Source organism: Arvicola amphibius, chromosome 6 (genome assembly GCF_903992535.2).
Source record: "Arvicola amphibius chromosome 6, mArvAmp1.2, whole genome shotgun sequence".
NCBI lineage: Eukaryota > Metazoa > Chordata > Mammalia > Rodentia > Cricetidae > Arvicola > Arvicola amphibius.
This window is the reverse complement of record NC_052052.2, coordinates 105,609,501-105,631,067: the sequence shown is the minus strand read 5'-3', so window position 1 is coordinate 105,631,067 and position 21,567 is coordinate 105,609,501.

Genomic DNA, 21,567 nt, shown 5'->3' with positions numbered 1-21,567 from the left:
GAGATAGCAGTGATACTATAATGCTGGAGGTAGCAAGCACAGTGAAGAGAAACTAAAAGGCTCTGCAGTTAGTTGCATAGAGTTGTGTAATGTTTAAGGTGTGCCAAAAGCTTCTCATTAGCATGAGCGTGTTCCCAGCAGTGAAAAGGAAGACATGTCATCTACCCTTGTTTGGACGCTGTATGTATCGGGAAATGAATTCCCTGGACTCACAGGAGCCCTGTGGTTCCCCTCAAAGGATGCCTCCCAGCCTAGCAACTATTTCACTACCACAAGATGGAAGTTAGGAGTTAGGTACAACTTTTGCCAGTGCCTTTAGTTATAGACGCACCTTTCTAGTCAAATAGCTGATCCCCCGAGTCTGAGGAAGAGGTAATTTCCATTTCTACAATACATATGGACTCTTCAGAAGGATGGGCTTTACCATCCCCTCTCCCGACATGATGAAGTAGAACTTAACTTTGTAGACAATTTGCAAGACTATCACTTGAAAAGATGATTTTATTATGGTTTTAGAAAAATCCTCTTTTAAAGATGTATCTGGGTTTCTAGGAAGATGATTCCGTGGGTGAAGGATCTAAAGTACAAGCAGGAGGACCCGAGCTGAGATCCCAACACCCAAATAAAAGCTTGGTGCAGTGGTGTGTATCTAGAACCCCAGCACAGATGGGGTAGAGACAGGTATGTGGTCTTGCGAAGTTTGGTGATATTGCCGTTGGAGGCGTTTGTTCCTACGCATCCCAATAGTAGAGCTATCAAGGTACAATCAGACCGTCCATGTTGCATAAAACCCAAACTAAACTAAAGCAAAGACTACAGCAAAGCACATCTTGCATCAGGTGTGCTACCCCAGTTCCGCACCAGTCTTCAGTGAGTCACCAATAGGCACCGACTTGAGTGGTGTCACAGGGGCTCAAACACCATTTTCTAATTTCCAGTCTTATGTTTTTTAACCACCCTGTCATCTTCTCAATTTTATTTCATGTATTTATTTTCTGCCAAAATTTATTTCTTTTCTTCCTGGGGTCACTAAGTCTCTCTGTCTGTTAGGGATCTGGATGAGGAAGAAAGAACGTGGATAAGAAGGGGTAATGAGGCATGAGTTCAGTCAAAGTATGTTAGCTACATGAGTGGAAACGGCAGAAAGAAATCATACATCACCGCACAATTAGTACAGACTGATAGGAAGTCTATCATGTCCCAAACTGATGTAAGAAAACTTGGCTTTACAAGAGTGCCCTTCACTTTCCTTACACCTCATATAAAGTGTTGGAAGACAGCAGTGCTTGATTTTCCGTCATGAAAAGTGAGGAACACAATTGTGGGGGAAAAGCATTTGCCTGCTCTCTGTACAATTTTTACCCCCAATCATCACCAGAAACTGATGTTTTGGTTGAGGGACCCAGAGGCAGCATCAAGACAGAAGCACCATGAATTGACTCAGTCATGATTTACCTATTCTAACTCTACTACTCTTCTGCGAAGAACCTAAGTATCTATGCACCTAGCCATCACCGGCATGACTACAGAAGGAGCAGATACTGCGTTGCCATGGTTGGAGCCTATTCTTCATCTGAGATAGAGAATGGTGAAAGGGGAAACTGGGCAGATAGCTTAGTTGGCCAAAGACTTGTCACATAAACCCAAGGACCCAAGTGTGGATTCCTGCCACCCATGTCAAAGTCAGTAGCCTGCATTTGTAACCATAATACTGGGGCAAGAGAGACAGGCTGATGGTGGATCGTTGTTGGCCAGTCAAACTTTCCAAACTTGGAAGCTCTCAGTTCAGTGGGTTATCCTGTCTCATAAATAAGATGGAGAGGAGTAGAAGAAAGTACCTGATGGTGACTGCTGGCCTCTACATATACATTCATGGGTGAGTGTATCCACATATGTTCATGTGCACACATGCATACATCATAACACATACAACATATATACACAGAGAAACAGAGACATATTAAAAATACAGACATCTCTGCTCCTCATCGGATTGGTTTAAGGAGTAGACACAGCGGATAGGAGGACCTCTTAGACTATAGACATAAAGCAGAGTCTGCTCTTCATGTTCTGCTGAACAAAGATTCAGCAAGCTTGCAGCGCCATCTGCCACTGGCAGCCACCTGATGACTGTCAGGTAACAGACCTAAAGGGGAACTCAGTGCCTGTAGGGACAGGCCTCAAAGAACAAAGAGGACTGTGAGGTGAGAGCCCTCTTTTTCTGCATTTGCTCTTCTGTAAAACCAAACTTTCCCTTTTTATTCCACCCACTTCATGGGGAACTACCGAAACCCATCACAGCGCGTATTCTACGAGTGCCAGGAGAGTTTGAAGAAAGGAAGTTCACCCTTCTTTCCTCTTAGCATTCCACTGGCAATTACGTTAATACTAATAAAAAGCCCGGAGTGGAGCTGGAGAGATTGCTCAAAGATTAAAGCATAGAGACCAGCATGAGAACTGCAGTTCACATCCCTGTATAATAATAAATGATGGAAACTCTCCCCTACATTTGTCTTATACAAAGCCATTTATGGAACCTGTGTTAGTCTATTTATTTATTTATTTATTTATTTATTTATGTCACCATGACAAATACCCGAGATAAGCAACTGAGGAAAAGGAAGATTTTGTCTCCCTATTTCAGAAGCTTAGGGCCATGCACCAGCGCTCTGGTCAGACACAACATGATGGCTGTAGAGTATGTGGTGCTCACTGCATAGCAACCATGGGCCATGGAGTGAGGCAGAGGAGCAAAGGACAGAGGGAGGATGGAAGGGGGGAGGTAGAAGGAGGGAAGCGGCTGTGTGTTTACAGAGCACATCCTAGGTAATCTGCTTCCCCTCACTGGATTCCACCCTCTATTCTTTGCCACTTCCAACAACACCTCCATGTTAAGAATGTGTCAACCAGAGTTTAAGCATTGTTTAGGCCAGATTTTTTCATTTACTTTCCCCAAACCCAAAAGCATGCCACTAAGTGACTCCCTGCTACATACATGAACCCATAGAGGACATTTCATGTTCAAACCATACTAGCTAAGTAATGTGACTATTTATGTTTGAGAAGACATTCAAAATCCTAATTGCCATTATAATAACCTAGGACTTGAAATTCCATCTTCGGCATTTCTTCTCTCCCTAGACTGCACTCTGAGCCCGTTCTCCCATTTATTCTCTTTGATGGCCCCGGGAAGTGAGACATTAGAATCTACACTCTAGTGTGAGAAAGTGATGCACAGAAGTCCTTGCATCAGTGTCTTATCAATTCAATGTTCTAGCAAGTGGCTGAGTCAGGATTTGAACCATATTTCATCCAGGTCTGCTTGAGTCCTAATGTCTGAGCCCATTATCTTCAGGGTTAGATTTGGAAAGAGGTCACTGGTGTCGAGGTGTGGCACGCATGTGGCAGGAGTTTGATGTCAAATTCCTATAAGGAGGGTCTGTCACACAGGCGGCACTGGTTTCCTGGTTTGCCATCTTCTTGTTCTATGCCTGCTTCCTTCTTGGGAGACCAGAACATTCTACACAGTCCTCCTACATATTGTAGCATGCCAGAGAGGCCAGGTCAGGAGAGACAGGAGGGCATCTCCTCCAACCAGAGGCTTAAACAGCAGTCAGTGCCATTTGCCTGTAGGGAATATGATCGGAACACTGACAATCCTGAGCCTATAAAAAGCTCACAGTGTTTGATAGAAGTTGTTTTACTCTTGGCCATTGCCTTGAGCAGTGTGCTCAATGTAATTAAAATTGTTTTAATGGCTTGGAGTCACGATGGTGTGCATAAACTTTACACCGTGGTAGCAATCGCTTATTCTCTCATCCCCTAATCTCAGGCTGCAAATGTTCTTGTCTGCCAGGTGTTTTTCTTCCAGTATCCTTTTTCCTTCCTAATTTGGACATCTAATTTTCTGTGGCCTAATACATCAGATAAACACACTGTTCGAGCTGCATGCAAAATAAGAACCCATAAGACCATTAGTGGGGTGGATAGGGGTTGGTAAATAAGATTTGAGGCTGTAGAGATTTTTGGGTGCTCGAGTTATAAGCTGCATTCCAGGTGGTGGAGGCTTTCCAATGAGAAAACCCATTAGGTCACCTGGTAAGCTTCTCTAGTTGTACATGAGGACAGAACCAACCGTGACTCAGAGCTAATAACAATGGCTGATATTTATTGAGCACTTATGATACCTCAAACAATACTTCTTACACATTATCTCACTTGCTATTCACCGCACATCTACGAATTAGAAACTATCCTTGCTCTTGTTTTAAAGATGAGGAGACTGAGGTGTGAGAAGGTTAGGCAATGGGCCTGATGTTACAGAGCTACTAGATGGTTGAGAAACAGTTCACATCAACACTAACCATTGTAGCTGACTAAAGGGACTTGCCTGGAGCCAGTCAAGAAGTCAGTGAAGGGTAAAGATGAGAATTCAGGCCATGAGATTATCAGATTGCCAATTTAGGCATGGCAAACAGTACCCTGATGTCTAAATCCAGTGTCACTACACACACACACACACACACACACACACACACATGCATGCATGCACACAGATATATACAAAGACAATCAAATTCACTCAGAAATATATACATAGACACACAGATACACACACATACAATCATTTGTATCACACACTCTTCCAGCGTTATCTTTCAAACCACTTAGGTTTTCTCTCCTCTTTTCTTTATAGCACCATTGACAATCTTTAATGTTAGTAGATTTGGGCTCGTATAGGAATCTGGGCTATTAGGATTCATTCCCATCTTTGATGGAATTCTATTGAAGACAATGAATAATGACTGCGTAGAAGGAAAGTATCTGGACCCCTGACTCTGAGTCTTCATTTCATAAAGAGAAACCCAAATCAGTAAGAAATCTTTTAGTTTTATTTTGTTAACAATTATATGTATGTCTATAGTATATTGTTATCATATGCACCACTGCTACCCTGTCTTATTCCTTTCCTATTCCTGCTAATTCCTTTCTTTCCATTTAGTTCCCCTTCCACATCCATGTTTTTTTTTGTGTGTATGTATGTGTGTGTGTACAAGTGTTGGGCACACCTGCTGTGTTTGCAGTAGCTCAAACATGAAATATCCTGATGACAGCTCCTCACAGCACTCCTCTGCACCCTCACTTTTATGGTCTTTCTGTCCCCGCTTCCAAAATGCCCCTCAGACTGTGAAGGGAGGGATGATGGTATCTTGTTCAGGGCTGAGAATTCAACAATCTCTGTCCTCAGTACTCGATAAGTGCTGAGTCTCTGCCATAGCTGTCTCCCTCTGAGTATGCAAAATCCTCCACTAAGCTACCATATTTGAACACTTATATTTTTAAAATATTGATTTCTTTTATGTATATGAGTAACCTGTCTTCATGCACACCAGAAGAGGACACCACACCGCATTGTAGATGTTTGCCAACCACCATGTGGTTGCTGGGAATTGAACTCAAGACCTCTAGAAGAGCAGCCAGTGCTCTTAACCTCTGAGCTGTTTCTCCATTTCTCATACCTGAACACTTTTAAAGAGTATATTTCCAAATGCAAGTCTCTCAGCAGATGTCAGACATCTGAGTGTTTCCCCTCTCACATCTGTAACGAGGCCCCATTTGATTTCAAGTCCCCCTTTCCCTTCCCTTTCTCACTTGCCAGAACATGGTTATTTGTGCTTGGGGAACTGACTCAGGGCACTCGGGTTGGTAATTGGTGCATTTTTATAAACCACCTAACTTCATTGCCCTTATGGCTAAATGAAACTGCGTTGTGTATATGTACCATATTGTCTTTATATTTTCATCTGTTGAAGGACACCTAGATTGGTTCCAGAACTTGGTTATTACGAACAGTGGCATCATAAATACAGGCATGTGGGTATTTTTGTAGTAAGCCGACTCAATTCATATCTATTTATATATGAAAAAATGTTCTCTTTGGTGCTGGCACAACAGAAGTCAAGACGTGTGAATTAGAAAAGGTTCAGCATTTATTATTTGTGCTGTAATTAATTTTGCATCACGTGCCTTGATAACACTTGAGGCAGCCTTTTTTTTTTTATCACCTGTGGAATTCAGAGACCATTGATCGTGTTCCCCCATCTTCTCTCAGAATGATCGTGGCCAGAGAAGAAGGACTAACATCTTCCTTCTAGAATTCTTCCAATGCAAGACTGGAAGCCCATTACTTCACATATTTTGGCTCCCTACTATCCTTTATTGGATGGCAGGGGAGTGGAATAAAGAACCAGGAAGCAGGAGAGTTGGTAGAAACATGCTGCAGTGGCTTCCCATGCAGAGTGGAGTAACTGAGTCTTCAATACATTTGGATGCACCTTATCTAATTATAACTCTGTGGCTGGACTGTTCTCCTTTCAGTCAAGGTTTCTATCCAAGTTTCCATCTCTGTATCTGCTCCAACAGATCATTCTCAAATAACTTTCCCCATCGTTTGTAAGTACTTCCTTTGAAACCTGATTATTAACTCTAGGGAGTTCTCACTTGTGTGTTTGCTATTTCCCAACAGGAGTCCTGTTCAGCATATCATTTGGATTTGGTAGTGTTGTGGTTTGTTTGGATGGGTGGGTGGGAACACTCATTTCTGCAGTGAGAAAAGACACTTAAAGCTAGATCTGATAATGGTGAACATGTATGTGGGGGAATCCAATAAGAGTTATAAATAGTAGCTACTGTTTATTGATCACGGACTACACATCAAACAATGCCACGGCTCTGCATACACCATCTTAATCTTCTTAACTGCGTGGATGAGGAAACCAGGCCTCAGTTTTCTTGAATTTATCACATGAAGCATAATTTGTTTTTCAAAGTAAGTTTTAGAAATTGAAAGCTGCATGCATGGGTTCAGATTTTTTGGAATATAATGTAGATTTTGAAAAAAAACATTGCTTAACCTCATTTTCTTCTGTGATTTTTGTTGTTAGAGTTTTTTTTTTTTTTTTAGGTGAGATTGCCCAGAATATACTGAGTGCTGCAGAACACAAGTAAGCAATGCTCCTTTGCTATTTCGTATGGAGCATGGCAAATCAATTACCTTTTCTCTGCCTTAATGGTTCTACTCTGTAAAATGGGGGTAATTATAGCACCAACCTCATTGAATTGTAATGGGGATTAAATGAGCTCACACGGGTAACAATCTTGGAACCGGTTGGTGTATGGTAAGCAATGTATCAGTTAATTACAATTATTTTAATTTTTATTCCCACGTTGGTTTCTAGTTTCCTGACCGTTTCCTGGAGCATGTATTTCACAGATGTACGTTTGTGCACATAAATGGTATGCTCTTTTCTGTAAATCTCAGTGGATTGAATGCTGAATCGCAATCAAGGACTTACCCCTTCATTTAATAAAGAAGGACTGCCCACAGGGACCTGTGGTCCTAGTGGGTCCCTCAAACCCAGTGACAGCCGATGAACCAGATTGTTTGGCTGAGCCTGTGAGAGCCGATATCAGGCAGGAGTGTTCAGGGCCATTTCATTGCTTTTGTTAAATCTGATGAAAGTTGACCAACCAGTTGCCTGTGGCAATCTAGGTTAGTCAAACTGAGACTTGACTAAGAGGCCCATCATAATAAGCTAACAAGAAAAGCGAGCGAGGCGTTTGAGTGGCAGAGTTGTGTGGGTGGCAGGGCTGTTGTTGAGGGAGCTGATGTTAGAATTTTATTGCACTGTTATTGCAGTTGAGTGAAATAGCCATGACAAGACAAGACAGAGTCCCGGAACAATACGTGCACGCTCTTCTCTTCTCTTCTCTTTCTCTTTCTTCTTATTGTGCTCCCTCTCCCTCCCATCATATCGCTCTTCTTCCTTTAGTTCTGTTTCTCCTCTCTCTTTTCCTCCCTCCTCTCATCTCTTCCTCTCCTCCCTCCCGTTCTATCTTCCCTATTCTCCCTCTTTCCTTCCGTTCTGTGCTTGCCTTCCTTCTGCTCTACCTTTGTGTTTTCTCATGGAAAGTCAGGCCTTTCCTTTGGGGACAGACAATGCAGTGACTTTGGTAAGAAGTGGAACGTCCCAGCTGACCCCAGGTTAAAGAAATTCTCCTGTCAGCCCTGACTATGAAAAATACACGTTAGACAAATCGTCTGAGCACATTCAATAACGTTAATGCAAGTAACAAGACAAGAACTGTAGAGGGTCAGGGTTGAAATGCTGCACATGACAGAGCTCACAGAGCAATGTTAAGCCGAGCCCAGTGTGGTCTCCATTAACTGTGTGTATGTGAATCTGTACCAACTTGTCAGGTTGACTGTTACTGCAATAGCAGAGTGGGAGACAAAGAAAGGAGAAAGGAATTATTCCCTGTACACAGAGATTCTGAGACACCGGGCCTCATCTTTCCCTAAAAGTTGGGGAATTTGGCACCTGACACTCTGGCACTGAAGAAATATATCAAGACAAAAAATAAAAAAAAAAGGAAAAAAGAAAAAGAAACCTAGCAAAATGAAAAGCTCTGTTCATGCTGTTTTTCTGCTGCCCCTTTCTCAATGATCCTGAACTCATACCTAAGCCACTCGTACATCAAAATTAGTTGTGGTGCTGTCTGCGCACTGTCCCCGAGTGTGAGCTGCTCCACATCTGATTTCTTTCTTTCAAGACCCTGTAATTTTAACTTCTCTCAAATCCAGTATCATGCATGTATTGTTGTATTATTACTTAAGTTGTATATTAAGTCTCATTCACTCATGGAGACTACGAGCCACTCGGAGGTGGACTACATCTTTTATGAATGCTATCCTATGACAGCTTCCTCCCTATGATAACAGGTTCTCAATCAGTATTTGTCTCTTGATTGTCGGCATGCCTTGTCCCTGCTCCCTGCGGGTCCATAGCCAGCAACCTTAGCATGGGAGTCCCTTTTGTAGGGGACTCTCTGCTTGTTATAACTAGGCCTCCACAAATAAAAGGAGGTGGCTCAGAACCTGTTCTAATTCAGCCTCCTCTTTGTCCCAGGAAAGTGACAAGCCAGAACAGGGGTATTCGCGAATGGACACATTTCAAGTTTGCTTGCTTCCGAGTTCAGGAGGGATTATACATATTCTTGTCTGTAAATTCCCAATGGAGTTAGCATTGCCTCATTCACACGGGTCTGAGAGGTGAGGCAGGAGGATGAGGCTGGAAGGATGATAAGCCACATTCATTGGTAGCTGGGCTCATGTGTTGGGAAGCAAGCAAGAGTCAAACATAGCTTGAGGTGGCCATTTATAATGACGGAGGCTTTCTGGAAGCTGCCAACCCTGTCTAGAGGGGAACGGGGACAAATGGGGAGGCAGGTGTATGTCTCCTTTTATTTACCAGCTGGAAATAGAGCTAGCATGCTTCCTTTGACTTCAACCTCTGTTTTCCCAGCAATTTCCCAGACTCTCACTTTCAATTTGAAAGCCAGTTGTGAGTGGGAAGTTTCAGTCCTGATACACAGGTAACAAACAAGCAAACAAGCAGGGCTGAACTCCTCACTGGGTTTTCAGGTCATTTACTAACCGGTCCAGGCATCTGATTCCAAAGCAAACATATCGCATATCTATTAGGATCTCCTTGAGTCATTTTAGAGCGCGCATAGATCTGTAGGGCAGATTGCAGGCCAAGCCATTAAGGTTTCTGAAGATGAACGTTTCATTTTTTTTTTTTTAACTTCTGTGTTCAGTTTTTCAGAATGGACATTCTGGCTGGTGATGTTTGAGGGAACTAGTTAATGGGGTCACCTGATAGAACTAAACACGGTAGCAATTACTGTACTGTCCACACTTGCTCCTGGGGTGCTCACCAACCTTCTTGGAAATGTCTTACACCTCCAATGATCATGGGAGTTTCCTTGGCCTCAGTTTCTTCGGTTACAATAACGCGATACACATCAATGCGCTTATTAAATATTTGGTTTCATTTCATTAGTAGCATTCCTAAGAGTGACCATACGTTTACACAGGTAAATTCCTTGGGAAAAAGATCGCCACCTCTATGCACATTTGGTGGAGGTGGGCAGGGGGAAGGGACCGTGAACTCTCAGAGTTATTGAGTCACAGAGGGTAGTAACAAACTGTGTGAGCTGACCTACTTAAGTGGATTCTTTTCAAAACTTGTTATGCAAGCAGATGCTCAGGAGGCCTGTATGGCCTCCCACTCTCCATTAAAAAAAACTTGGTTGTTAATCGCTGTGGTGGGTGGTACTGTTGGGCACAGTTTTCTTAATCAAAAGGTGAGACAAAACTTATTTTAATTGCTGTATTTATTGGCATCTCCTGACTTTATGATAAGTATTCTTTTCAGTGCAGAAGCGGGGAACCCGAAAACTTCACTGATGTTTTCTCTCTGTGACCCCATCTCACATACAGAAGCTTATCAAACTCCAAGTTTTTATCTTTCCGAGCTCTGCTCTCACAAAGCCCTTCTACATGGACATGTGTTTGCTTAGTATCATGCCTAGGAGACACACTGCCTTCTCTAGGTTGGCGTGGAGTCTAATGAGATGCCAAGTGGCATTTGGCTTTTGACTAATCGTTAGGTGATTGAATCCTTTTTCTCTGTAATGAGACATTATTTAGTATTTTTGTTTTCCACATGTGGGGTTTGTTAGCTTTTGTTAGCTTTGTTTTGGTGTTCCTACATGCTTCTCTGTTCGTACGAGTGTGTTTGTGGGTTTTCAAGGTGAACATCAACTGCTCCTTGATATGCCATCTATATGCATACAGCAGACTTGAGAAAGTCTCCAGAGACAGATGAGGAGAGCAGTTCCTAAGGCTCCATTATGAAGAATGTTCCTCTATTTTTCTGCAGTTCTTTATATATGCAGGAGACTAAACCCAGGACCTTGATTTAGTTAAATGCATTCTTTACTACTCAGCTACACTTCCAGCTAAAATATTCTGCCTGTTCAATATTGAATCTGTTCAAATTGAGTTGGGATCCTCAGACTTCAGTTGTATTTGGAATCCTTGCTTCACCATAAGAGGATGGAGCTTTCAAAGCCAGAGTGCTTTAGCTGTGCCTATGGTCACGGTCTTCTCTAGAGGTCCTGGATCTTTGGAACTATAGCAGTACTCAGAAGACATTCAGGGTCCATCAGATTTGAAAGCAGGGCTAGGCAGCCAAGGTCAGAGTCAGGGCATTCTTATTAAAGAATTGAGCACATAAAATCAATAGAGTTGGCCTGAAATACTTTCACTGAGAGTGAATAGATGGCTCAGTTGGGTAAATACTGCTTGTGAGCATGGGCCTGCATACAGATTTCCACCACCCACCTATAATTCATGTACAGTGGTGAGCACCTGGGTCATAGCACCAGGCAACTGAGACAGCTGTAAGCTGGGTGCTCGCTAACTAGTCAGCTTAGTTAAACAACCTGCCTCAAAGAGCTTACTGGAATAGAAACTGAAGACAACTGACATTAATTTCTGGCCTCCACACATGCCCATATAGGAAAGTGTTTCTCCTCTACACATCCTGCACAAGCATGCGCGCGTGCGCACACACACACACACACACACACACACATGCACACACATGCACACATGCATGCACACACTCCTGCACACATGCACGCATGCATGCATGCTCGGACACCACCACCGCCATCACCACCACCTCTTTTGATTAGCAAAATAAGTTCTTATATATAAATTATAAAATTGGGGAAATTCACTCCTTTTGATTTTTGCAAAGGTGACCTGGTGACCATTTTTTTTTTCTAAAAATTCTTATTTTTTCTGTGTGTATAGATTTTTTTTCCATATGTGCACCCCATGAGTGCCTGGTACCCTTAAAGGCTAGAAAAGGGTTTTGAATCCTCTGGAACTCGAGTTACATCATTTGGGTGCTGGAAATTGAACCTGGGTCCTTTGAAAGAGCAGTCAGGGCTGTTAACTGTTAAGTTACCTGTCTAGCACCAGCTACAGCCTTTCATAAGGACAGCCATCTGCAGAATCAGAACCACTAAACATTACAGTGTTGGTTCTCTTTGGAATTATTGATGAATACCCCCTCCCCCCAACACTGGCTGGCAAAACCACTCAGGTCTGTTACTTTTCCACTTGCCTCCTGAACCAAAGGCTAGTCAGAAGTAGACCCAACGACCATTTGAAATTTCGTATTTCCGCATGTAAACTGCATCTTAGTGTATTTTGAAAAGACCAGATGTTATCTAGAAAACTGACTTCTAGAATTTTCCACTACGTGTGAACATCTGAATTATTTTGGCCAAGCACAGAAAGGCTTTGCCCTCTTGGGTGACTGGGTGACTGGGTGACTGTGGAACGCTTGTTTTTGACTCTCAGCAGCGATTCATTATGAAATAATGGCGAAGCTTGTTTTTCTTGCCCTGTCTTTACCACAGCCAAGCCCACGTGGCTGGAGACTAACCCGACTTCCTCACGGCACGGAGAGGTTTATCATGTGCATTCTCCCCAATTTCACCATTTTATTAGACTTTAATAAGCATTTTCTCAGAGCTTGGCAGTTTCTGAATGTTTTAACGTCATTTTTATTAGCAGCTTCTCCAACACACCCGAGGAGTAGCTCCGTGTTCTGTGCTGTTAGGCATGCTATTGTTTTAATGGGTTGTATGTGAGCAAAAGTACACAGAGGAAAAACAACATTTCTGTGTGCAGCTTCGCTCCTTGCTCTAAACTATAGCAGGAAGACAAAAGCCTTGGCTGCTTTTTCATGTTTGCCGTAAACAGCAGAGTGATCCATCTCTCTCCAATTTGCTTGTGGTCTAAGTTTCTTTTTGCTTCTGAAAAAAATAAAAAACACCTCAAAAAACAGAAGCCTCCTCAAAAATTTAATTTATGGTAAATTTGGAAAAGCCTCTGACTTAGAGGGGAGAATGCATCACTTAAATATAGCCTGAAAAAATGGTAACAGAACTAAAAATTGAACGACTATGCAATTTTCTTGGTAATAAATTCCATGTTTTTTTCTGGTTTACTCATATGAAAAATTAGTGCAATGATATAATGGCTTGTGTACCTCTTTTTATCACATAAAGGGCATCTAATTTTCTGAAATACAAACTCATGATTAAGATCTGAGAATGCTTATTAGTAGCTTCCTGATTCTCCCATTCTTCCTATGAGCAATCCTTTACATTTGGTCTATTTGAATATTCATAGAAACTAATTATCACAATTCCAAATGAGTTCAGGATATTTCGTTTTTTAACCCGTCTCTAACTCAGTCACCCCCTTTAAACATGTAATTGTGTCATTTACTGAACATTTGAAATTTGAGTTGAAAGACCTAATAACCACCTTCATTCCTTCCTTTCTTTTACAACAATTTGGATGACGGTTGTTAGAAAAGGAGCCATTAACGCTGAATTAATATAGGATTTACTTACATGAAATAGTTTTCTAGTGAAATTTATATACTTATAAAAATATTCTTTCTTTATCCAGTATATAAGTAATTAAGTGGCTCCTGACTCATTAAAATTATTTCAATAAGATTTGATGATCTGATAAGTAGAGAGAAAGACTCAAATTACATAGAGGTTTAAAACTATATAGTCATGACCATATATATTTACTTTGCCTTTTTAAAAAGTATGTTAATTTTGCAACTTTAATACAGAATTTATTTCTGCCCTGACAGTTCCTTACACTTTATCTTTTAATATGCAAGATTGGAAAGCACACAGCCAGCAACTGAATGAGCAAAATAAATTTAAAAACCCCAACACATGGACTTAGTTAAATTAGAAAATACTTATTTATAATTAATAACTAGTTACTTGAGAGAGTTAATATCCTTATCAATGCATACTGCACACTCAATTAGTCTTTTCCTATTTACTGGTTTCATAGATCAAAAGTAAGCAAACCATATATTTCTGAGAAATATAAATGTAGATGCATGTATGAGCATTTGCATATAACAGTTCAATTATGTGATAAAATGAACCAGAAGAGTTTTTTGACCATTTCAAGGAGACTCCACAATTTTCACATATGTATTTGTTCATCTTCTCTCCTTGGTGCCAAATATATTTCTATTTACTTCGTGCTTTATAAAAAATGCTTAATACTTATTTCAAAGAATCAATTTCAGAATGATACAACAAAAGATCAGCTTATATTTTAGTGATTTTCCTGTTGGCCATGTGGTACTGGGAACGTGAACGAGGGCGAGTCCTGAGAAGCACGGAGCACGGAGGACTCACCTTTCCCAGGTGACCTGAGTGACTTCAGGAAGAGAAACAGACGCACTCCCTCCCTGGTAGTTTTAGATCAAATCTGTTCCTCTGAGAATAATCTGTCTTTTGTTTTTCTTTTTCAGTCCACATTTCTCCTTTAATTTCTATGACTCACCACTATTGGTGAATAATGGACACTCCTAAGACACAGTGTTTTCACAAATCTTCCCTTCACGCTGATGGCTGAGTCTCGGGAAGCGCTCGCTGACTTACTTTACTGCTAGGATTTCTTCATGTAGACTCGTCTAGGCTTTCCCAGGTGGTTTTGACCTATGCCTACTAGGATCTGTTACACAGCATTTTGTTATGGGACTGAACTTTTGAAATGATATTTTTACAGTATGTACTCAAAGAAGGGACGACATTTCTTTCCACTTCCCTGGATGGGGGCAGAACGAAAAAAAAAATGAAAGCAAATTCTATTTCGTAGAAAACTGTTGTTAAATTTACTTGAATTAAAATAGCTTTTTATAGTATTTAAGTTGTTTACTTAGAGGTAAGGATTTTTAGCTTAGAGGTAGAGTGCTCACCCAACAGCATAAGATCTAATATTTTAATGCGTTATTGAGGAACTATGACAATAAAGTTATAATTAGTCACCATTATAGACAAGCACAACTCTTTCCTAACAGTAAACGTTTTCATGGTTTACAGTATCTTTGAAAGTTGGGTTCAGTGAGTGAGAATCAACTGGTTATAGGTCTATAGGAGGAGCGATCATTTCCTGAGGGGTCAGATTTGGGGAACTAGTTAACCTGCAGTCATAAACCTGAAGTGTCAAATCCAAATGCTAGCTAAATGTCCCAGGGACTAAGACTGGAAGGTGTAACTGAGACTTATCTTAGCCATGATTCGAGACACACATCAATGACATTACCCCAGCAAGAAACACATCGAGTACTCCTAAAAATTTATTCTCAAGGCATGCACATGCAAACAAAGAGAACCCCAACACTCACAGTTCATTGGAATTCACAAGGGAAAATTTTCAGGCCGAATGTTGCTTTGACGTTGTCTTACTGATGCAGAGGGAAGCCAAACCTGTTTTTAATTGCAAAACCAAATGGTTTATGCATGGGGCTCTGCCATGCTTGTGCGAACATGTTGCTTTTATAGTCCTCTCCCCTCCCCCCCCCCCCACGAGACTAGGCTTGCCAACATTGTGTTGGAGCATGGTCACATTTAAAATGAGAAGCCTTGCAGGGATTTTGGGAGGTGGGGGGTGGCGATGTCAATCTGTCAGAGATGTCGCCAGGAGTGGATCTAGCTGCCTATCTGTTACCACTTGCTAATTAGGGATTGAGGTGATCATTGTCATAAACCTTGCCATGAAATGTGCAATAAAATGCATTTTCTGGGGGTAGAGGGTGCTGTTTCCAGAGGGTGGAACAAATTCTAAGGATTTCTAATAATCAGAACATCGCAAAACCTGGGTCTAAAATTGTTTTACTGTTTAATGTCCCAATGAATACACATATTGTTGCATGCGTTGAGTTGCTTCAGGCGCATAGCTGGAATTCCAGTACTGGAAAAGTAAGTAGAATCCAGTCCATGGAGAAGTTTGTCTTCATAGGGCCAGCAAGAGCATTTAGAAATACACTGTTCCTATTAGAGTCATGCTGGACAGGCGTAAAAAACAAACCAGGAATTAGCAATAAAAATAAAATTTCCTTGCCACTGCAAGGAGCAGAGAGATCATGGCACAGCCAGCCCATGAGGTGTTTTGAGATGAGTCTGAGGTTCTGAAGATTACTTACAGATAAGGTAGACTCAGGAAAAGAGGCCCAGGCTTTGTGAAGGAAATCTCTGCGCTTCTGCCTAGGACTGGCAAAGAAAAGGTTCACCTAAAATGGTGTCTGCTTCTGTGTCCAGCGCCAGAGCCTTTGACACTGCCAGCTCACTGGCTGTCATTGTCACCTCATCTCCATGCTCCTCTTATTGGCTGTCCTTTGCACATGGCACACACACACACACACACACACACACACACACACACAAACATAGACAGGCACACTAACACACACAAAGATACACATAGACAGACAGACACACACAGACTAACACACACACAAAGTTTGGCTTTAAATGTTAATTTCACAAACATTGGGAACATGAATCCAAATGCTAAGATTAAAAAGTATGTTTTTTATTTACAAAAATATCACGGGAGTACCATTAACCTGTACAAATACTATGTTAATAATTAGAAAATATAAAAAGGATTTAGAAAGGAGGTCACTCTTTTCTCAGTGAATCAAGTTGTATATTTTTTGATATTACTTTTTCTTCTGTTGTCTTTTGAGACAGAGTCTTGCTATGTAACTCTTGCTGGCTTAGAACTTTCTAAGAAATCTTCACGAGCCCCAAACTGGTTATCCTCCTACCTCTGCTCCCAGTTGCTGATAGTGTAGATGTATACAAAACCTTGACTATATCAATGAATTTTCTTATGACCAAAGATGTTGACTTACCTATTTATTTATTCTCAAAGGAGGGACTGGACAAGCTTTGAGGAAGACATGATCCTAAAACACCTTCCTTTGAGTACTCAGGAGGCTGTGACCACCAGGAGAGCAGGAGCTGAGCTACCCACTCAAGGAACTTTGCCTGTTGGGTGGAGGAAATCAGGTGATACAGGAATGGGAATGTCCACCCATCTGTAGTCTTTGAGGGTCAGGCTACAAAGTGTAGTTTATTCAAAATTGTTTATTGACACATATGTACATTTAAGCGAATTATTCAAGAATATCCCAGTCCGACACTCTATACAAACTGCTTTTCAGTTCTCATGGTCTTTCTTTTATTTTAGAGTCTATATATCATCCTTTAAGTCTTCTTCATCAGAATCAGATTAACAGCCACAATGCTTATACTTGAAGCAGGTGACTGGCAGCCTGTTTGTGTCTTGTGCTTCTTCTAGATTATGTATCGAGAGGTCAGAACACTGATAACCATCCTTGAATAGAATGCACACTCCTTGAAGGCAGAAATGAGCACCATAACATCAGTTATATGCCATGTGTTAACAAGATATGTGACAGCTATTGAGAGCAGAGAGCTTTTATTAGAAATCTGTTAGGAAATATAAAATCAGACTCTTTCATAAAATGAAGAAATGAAAGTTCATATAACTTGAGTGATTTTTTTCTACAAGTGTTTGCTAGGAGCTAACCTGTAAATCAAAACCATATCTTAAAATCCACTTATGACTTCCATGTCAGTCTAATAGAGGATGCCATGGAAGGAAGGAGTTTGGTGCTGGGGCAGTGGCATGGTTTTTGGGTTGAATTAGATGATTTGTTTTGAACGTAGTTCAGTAAAACAATAAAAATACAACACAGTTCTTTCCTCTGTAAGTAGGAGCTTTGTGGAAACAATTTTATTTGTGTGTGTGTGTGTGTGTGTGTGTGCATGTGTGTGTGCATGTGTGTGTGTGTGCACAAATATGACATATGTGGGACATTAGGAGGTTGATACTGGGGACAAAGGATGCCATTTGGATTGCAATCACCATCCTCAAGGGTTGAGCATAAGAGATGAGTGGCATCGGCTTCTTGTCTTTGGGCCTCTAGAGAAAATGTAGTTAGAGGCTCTCTGGTGAAACTTCAGAGGATTCTAGAAATACAGAGGAAGGGGAAGGAGCTGTAGAAAGTGAGGCAATAGGCAAGATGTGCCCAGTTTTGGCAAAGCTGTGGGTGGAAAGCTGGTCTGGCCTCCAAAGACACACCAGCAGCTCCCTAGGTGAAGCAGTGACTCAGGACATGTGGCAACACACCCTAGCGAGAAACACCCTGACTTTCAGGCACAGCGCAGTTCTCAACCCTTGTCAACCAGGGCTGGCTACATATATTGCAGTTCCGTGATTTACGGATATCATTCATTTTATACCACACAATTACAGTTTTCAATAAAAATATTAGGATGTTAAAATTACTCTTAATATACACAATCATCAACATCATATAATGCATAACTGGTAGCCCATGTATCCATATGTAGGATGTTACCAGGACAATGAAAACGATGCAGAGAACTAGCTCTGTTTTTGACAGTGCTGAAGATCAAACCCAGGCCCTGGCACGTATCAGGCACATGTTCCTTTAGTGAGCTACATCTTCAGTTCTGAGTCAATTGTTTTTATTTCATTTCTGGATACACACTTACTACATGAGCACCATATTTTTTTTCTGTGTTCTGGAGTCTGGAGAATCCCATGGCTCACAGGTCATGGGTTGTCACAAGAACTCTGTGGGAATTGAGCAACAGGAAGGCAGGAAACATTGTGTGTATTTTCTCTGCTTTGGAATATTCACACTGACCTATTGGATGTCACTTTATATGACTTCATTCCAAACGTGGAATTGCTAAGAATTTCAGGACAGCAGCAGCCAAGCTCTAAATCAAGGGAAGGATCCTTCTCAGCAAGAGGTTGGGTGTGACTGGCTGAACAGGGTCCTGAACCTAGTCTCGCTGTCAGCATGATGTCAACTCTGACAGCAAAGCAAGGGCAAAAGATCAAACAGGAGTTTTCTGCTGTCTGACCCTGAGGGATCAGCCATCCTTCATCTTGCTAAAATCCAGACCACAAATACCAAAGTGAATATTCAAAAGGCAGGATAAATCTCTACCCCTGTGCATGTGGATGAACTTGAACAGGGGCCCGACTGGCCACGTACACACTAGGAATACATCCCCTGTACTCCCTTTAGATTTTCTGCACTGGGTGATTTAACTTTTCCTCTTTGTGCTGATAGGACAATGGCTGCATGAAAGTTTATGTTGGGCTTTGCTGGGGATTCAGAAAAGCTTCACAAATATGTTACTTTCGTTTCAAACACACACACACACACACACACACACACACACACACACACACACACACAAACTGATAAATTGGTTTTCCTCCTGGGTTAGATTTCAACTCATGGTTTGTCCTAGCAAGCATTGGTTTGAGTTCCTTCTGGCTAAGACTTTCTTTTAGTTTCACATCCCAATATCCTGTGTATATTTTTTCTGTAGCAATAAAACTCCTTTGTTTTTGCAATAAAACTCTTAAGTGTTCAAATGTGAGTTAAGTTATCCTTGTAAACCCCCATATTTTGTCCTAATGCATAGTCTATTTAAAACACCCATCTTTTGGGTTTTCTTCTTCACCAGCTTTGTGGGTTGTGTTTGGAAATACATCACACAATGATAATATCAATAATGAGACAGATATGTGTTAATATTAGTTATATGTTTATTTTTGTACCAAACATAATTTTAAACATTTTTAAACATATCAACTCATTTTAATACTCACAATAACCCGATGAACTTAGTGTCATTGTTAAAAGTATTCTCTTAATGGTCTGAGTTCTTCAGTCAGAGTCTGAACACTGATTCAGCTAATCACTAGCTGGGAGTTTGTAGAATACTTATTCACTTCTGTTTCATTATTGCTAAAGTAGTGTCTTCTTTTAATGCTGATCAAGTACTGAAAAGCATGAGACATGCAAAGGGCTTAGAGTAATGCTAGTCACATAGTGTCTTTCAATACATGTTAGCAAATTGTTGTTATTTACTATTATTGTTGTTCTTATCATTATTAACTAATTTTCTTCCAGGAAGGACTTCCTTTTCAGTGGATTCTGTCTTAGCAAAAGCTTCATAGCATCTTACGACATTTTTTTTTGTTAGTCACCAAACCTCTGCTAATCGACTTTAGCAGAGATTGAGGTGGACAGGCTGGACTGAAATGCTCAGCAGAGGGTGATTTTCATCAGTGATTAGCAGCGCTTTATTACAGAGGTCCTGCTTCACCCACACGGCTATATTGGTTCTTGATGAAGCATCTTTGGCTAGTGTTCTTTCTTTAGTTTAGTTTTTATGACGGAGTTTAATGTAGCCCAGGCTGGCCTTGAACTCATTATGTAGCTGAGGATGCCCTTGAACTCCTGATTAAGATTACAGATAATGCAAAACCATGCCAAGTTAATGCAGTGTTGCTAAGACTTTGTGCATGCTAGGTAAATGCTCTACCAGGTGAGTTACATTCCCAGTCTTCTTTCATCTTCAAAATGGCAATACTGTATTACATATAGTCCCGAGCTCAGTATTTTTCTTTCTGACTAGAACTTGACCTTTCCTCCATCTGTTGTTTCTCTCATCTTTATGAATTCCATTGTTGTTATTATTGTTGTTATCATTATCATCATCATTACTATTATTACTCATTAGTATTATCGAGGCAGGCTTTTTCTATGTGGCAGACGAGGCAGTTCTGGAACTCACTACATAGCCAGACATAGCGATCATGTTCATGATCTTCCGGCCTCTGTCTACACACACACACACACACACACACACACACACACACACACACACACGCACACAGGGACACACACACACATCATCATCATCATCATCATCATCACCATCATCTCCAAGGACTTCCACTTTCTGTACCAAAGTTGCTATTTGGGCTCAACTGTCAGTCTAATTTTGCAATCAGGAGATACCCCGAGCTCTGACAATGTGGCTTCCACTCCGAGGAACGCAAGGAAGGGTGAAGACATGCGCAGTGAGACACTGGATGAATGGAAGCGTAGTTGTTCATGGCGGTTTCACGCTTCCTGCCTTCCACAAACTGCCTGCTCACTTTCGCAACTGTGTCATACGACACCACTTCCTTCTTTCATTGCATCCGTTGTTTTCTTCTCTCTTGTGAAGTAAAGGCACCTTAGTAGATTGTGTCCGTGACGTTACTTTGGGTAGTAAGTAGAATATTTCTGTCACTTGAGTTACAGCCCTTAACCAATAACCTACAATGATCAAATATAAAAATGGGATCTTTTGCATTCTTCTCTGGGCAGTTTTCCATTTTAAATCCAGCTTTCCATGGGATTAAATGGCACAATAATATTTTGTAGTTGGACATAACTTGAATAAATTAATGTATAAAAAGTGAATTGAAAATCCAAAGAGATGGTAAAACTATTGCCATATTCCACAACTTAAAATGTGGCTCATGCTGCACAGCAGGTTAATTCTGAGGTAGTAACTTCAGTTATAGGCGGTGCTCATCCACCTCCTTATTCTTGGCCTTTCTCTTATCTCTTGCCACCGCAGGGCCTCCTATGCTCGGATGTCCCCAGCAATGGTTCATTGAGTCATCTAATTGGATGGTGGAAAATCACTTTTCTACACCCTCACCTTTATTTCATCCAGCATATAAATATCCAATTCGTTACAAATGAACCGAAGGCTTTATAAGGAGCCTCATGAAATGAAACTTACAACCTTCACTACAGACTCGCTTTCACTATGTGTCAACACAGGCCGGAGGGATGGCTCAGTTATGTGTGCTGTACAAGCTGGAGGCCC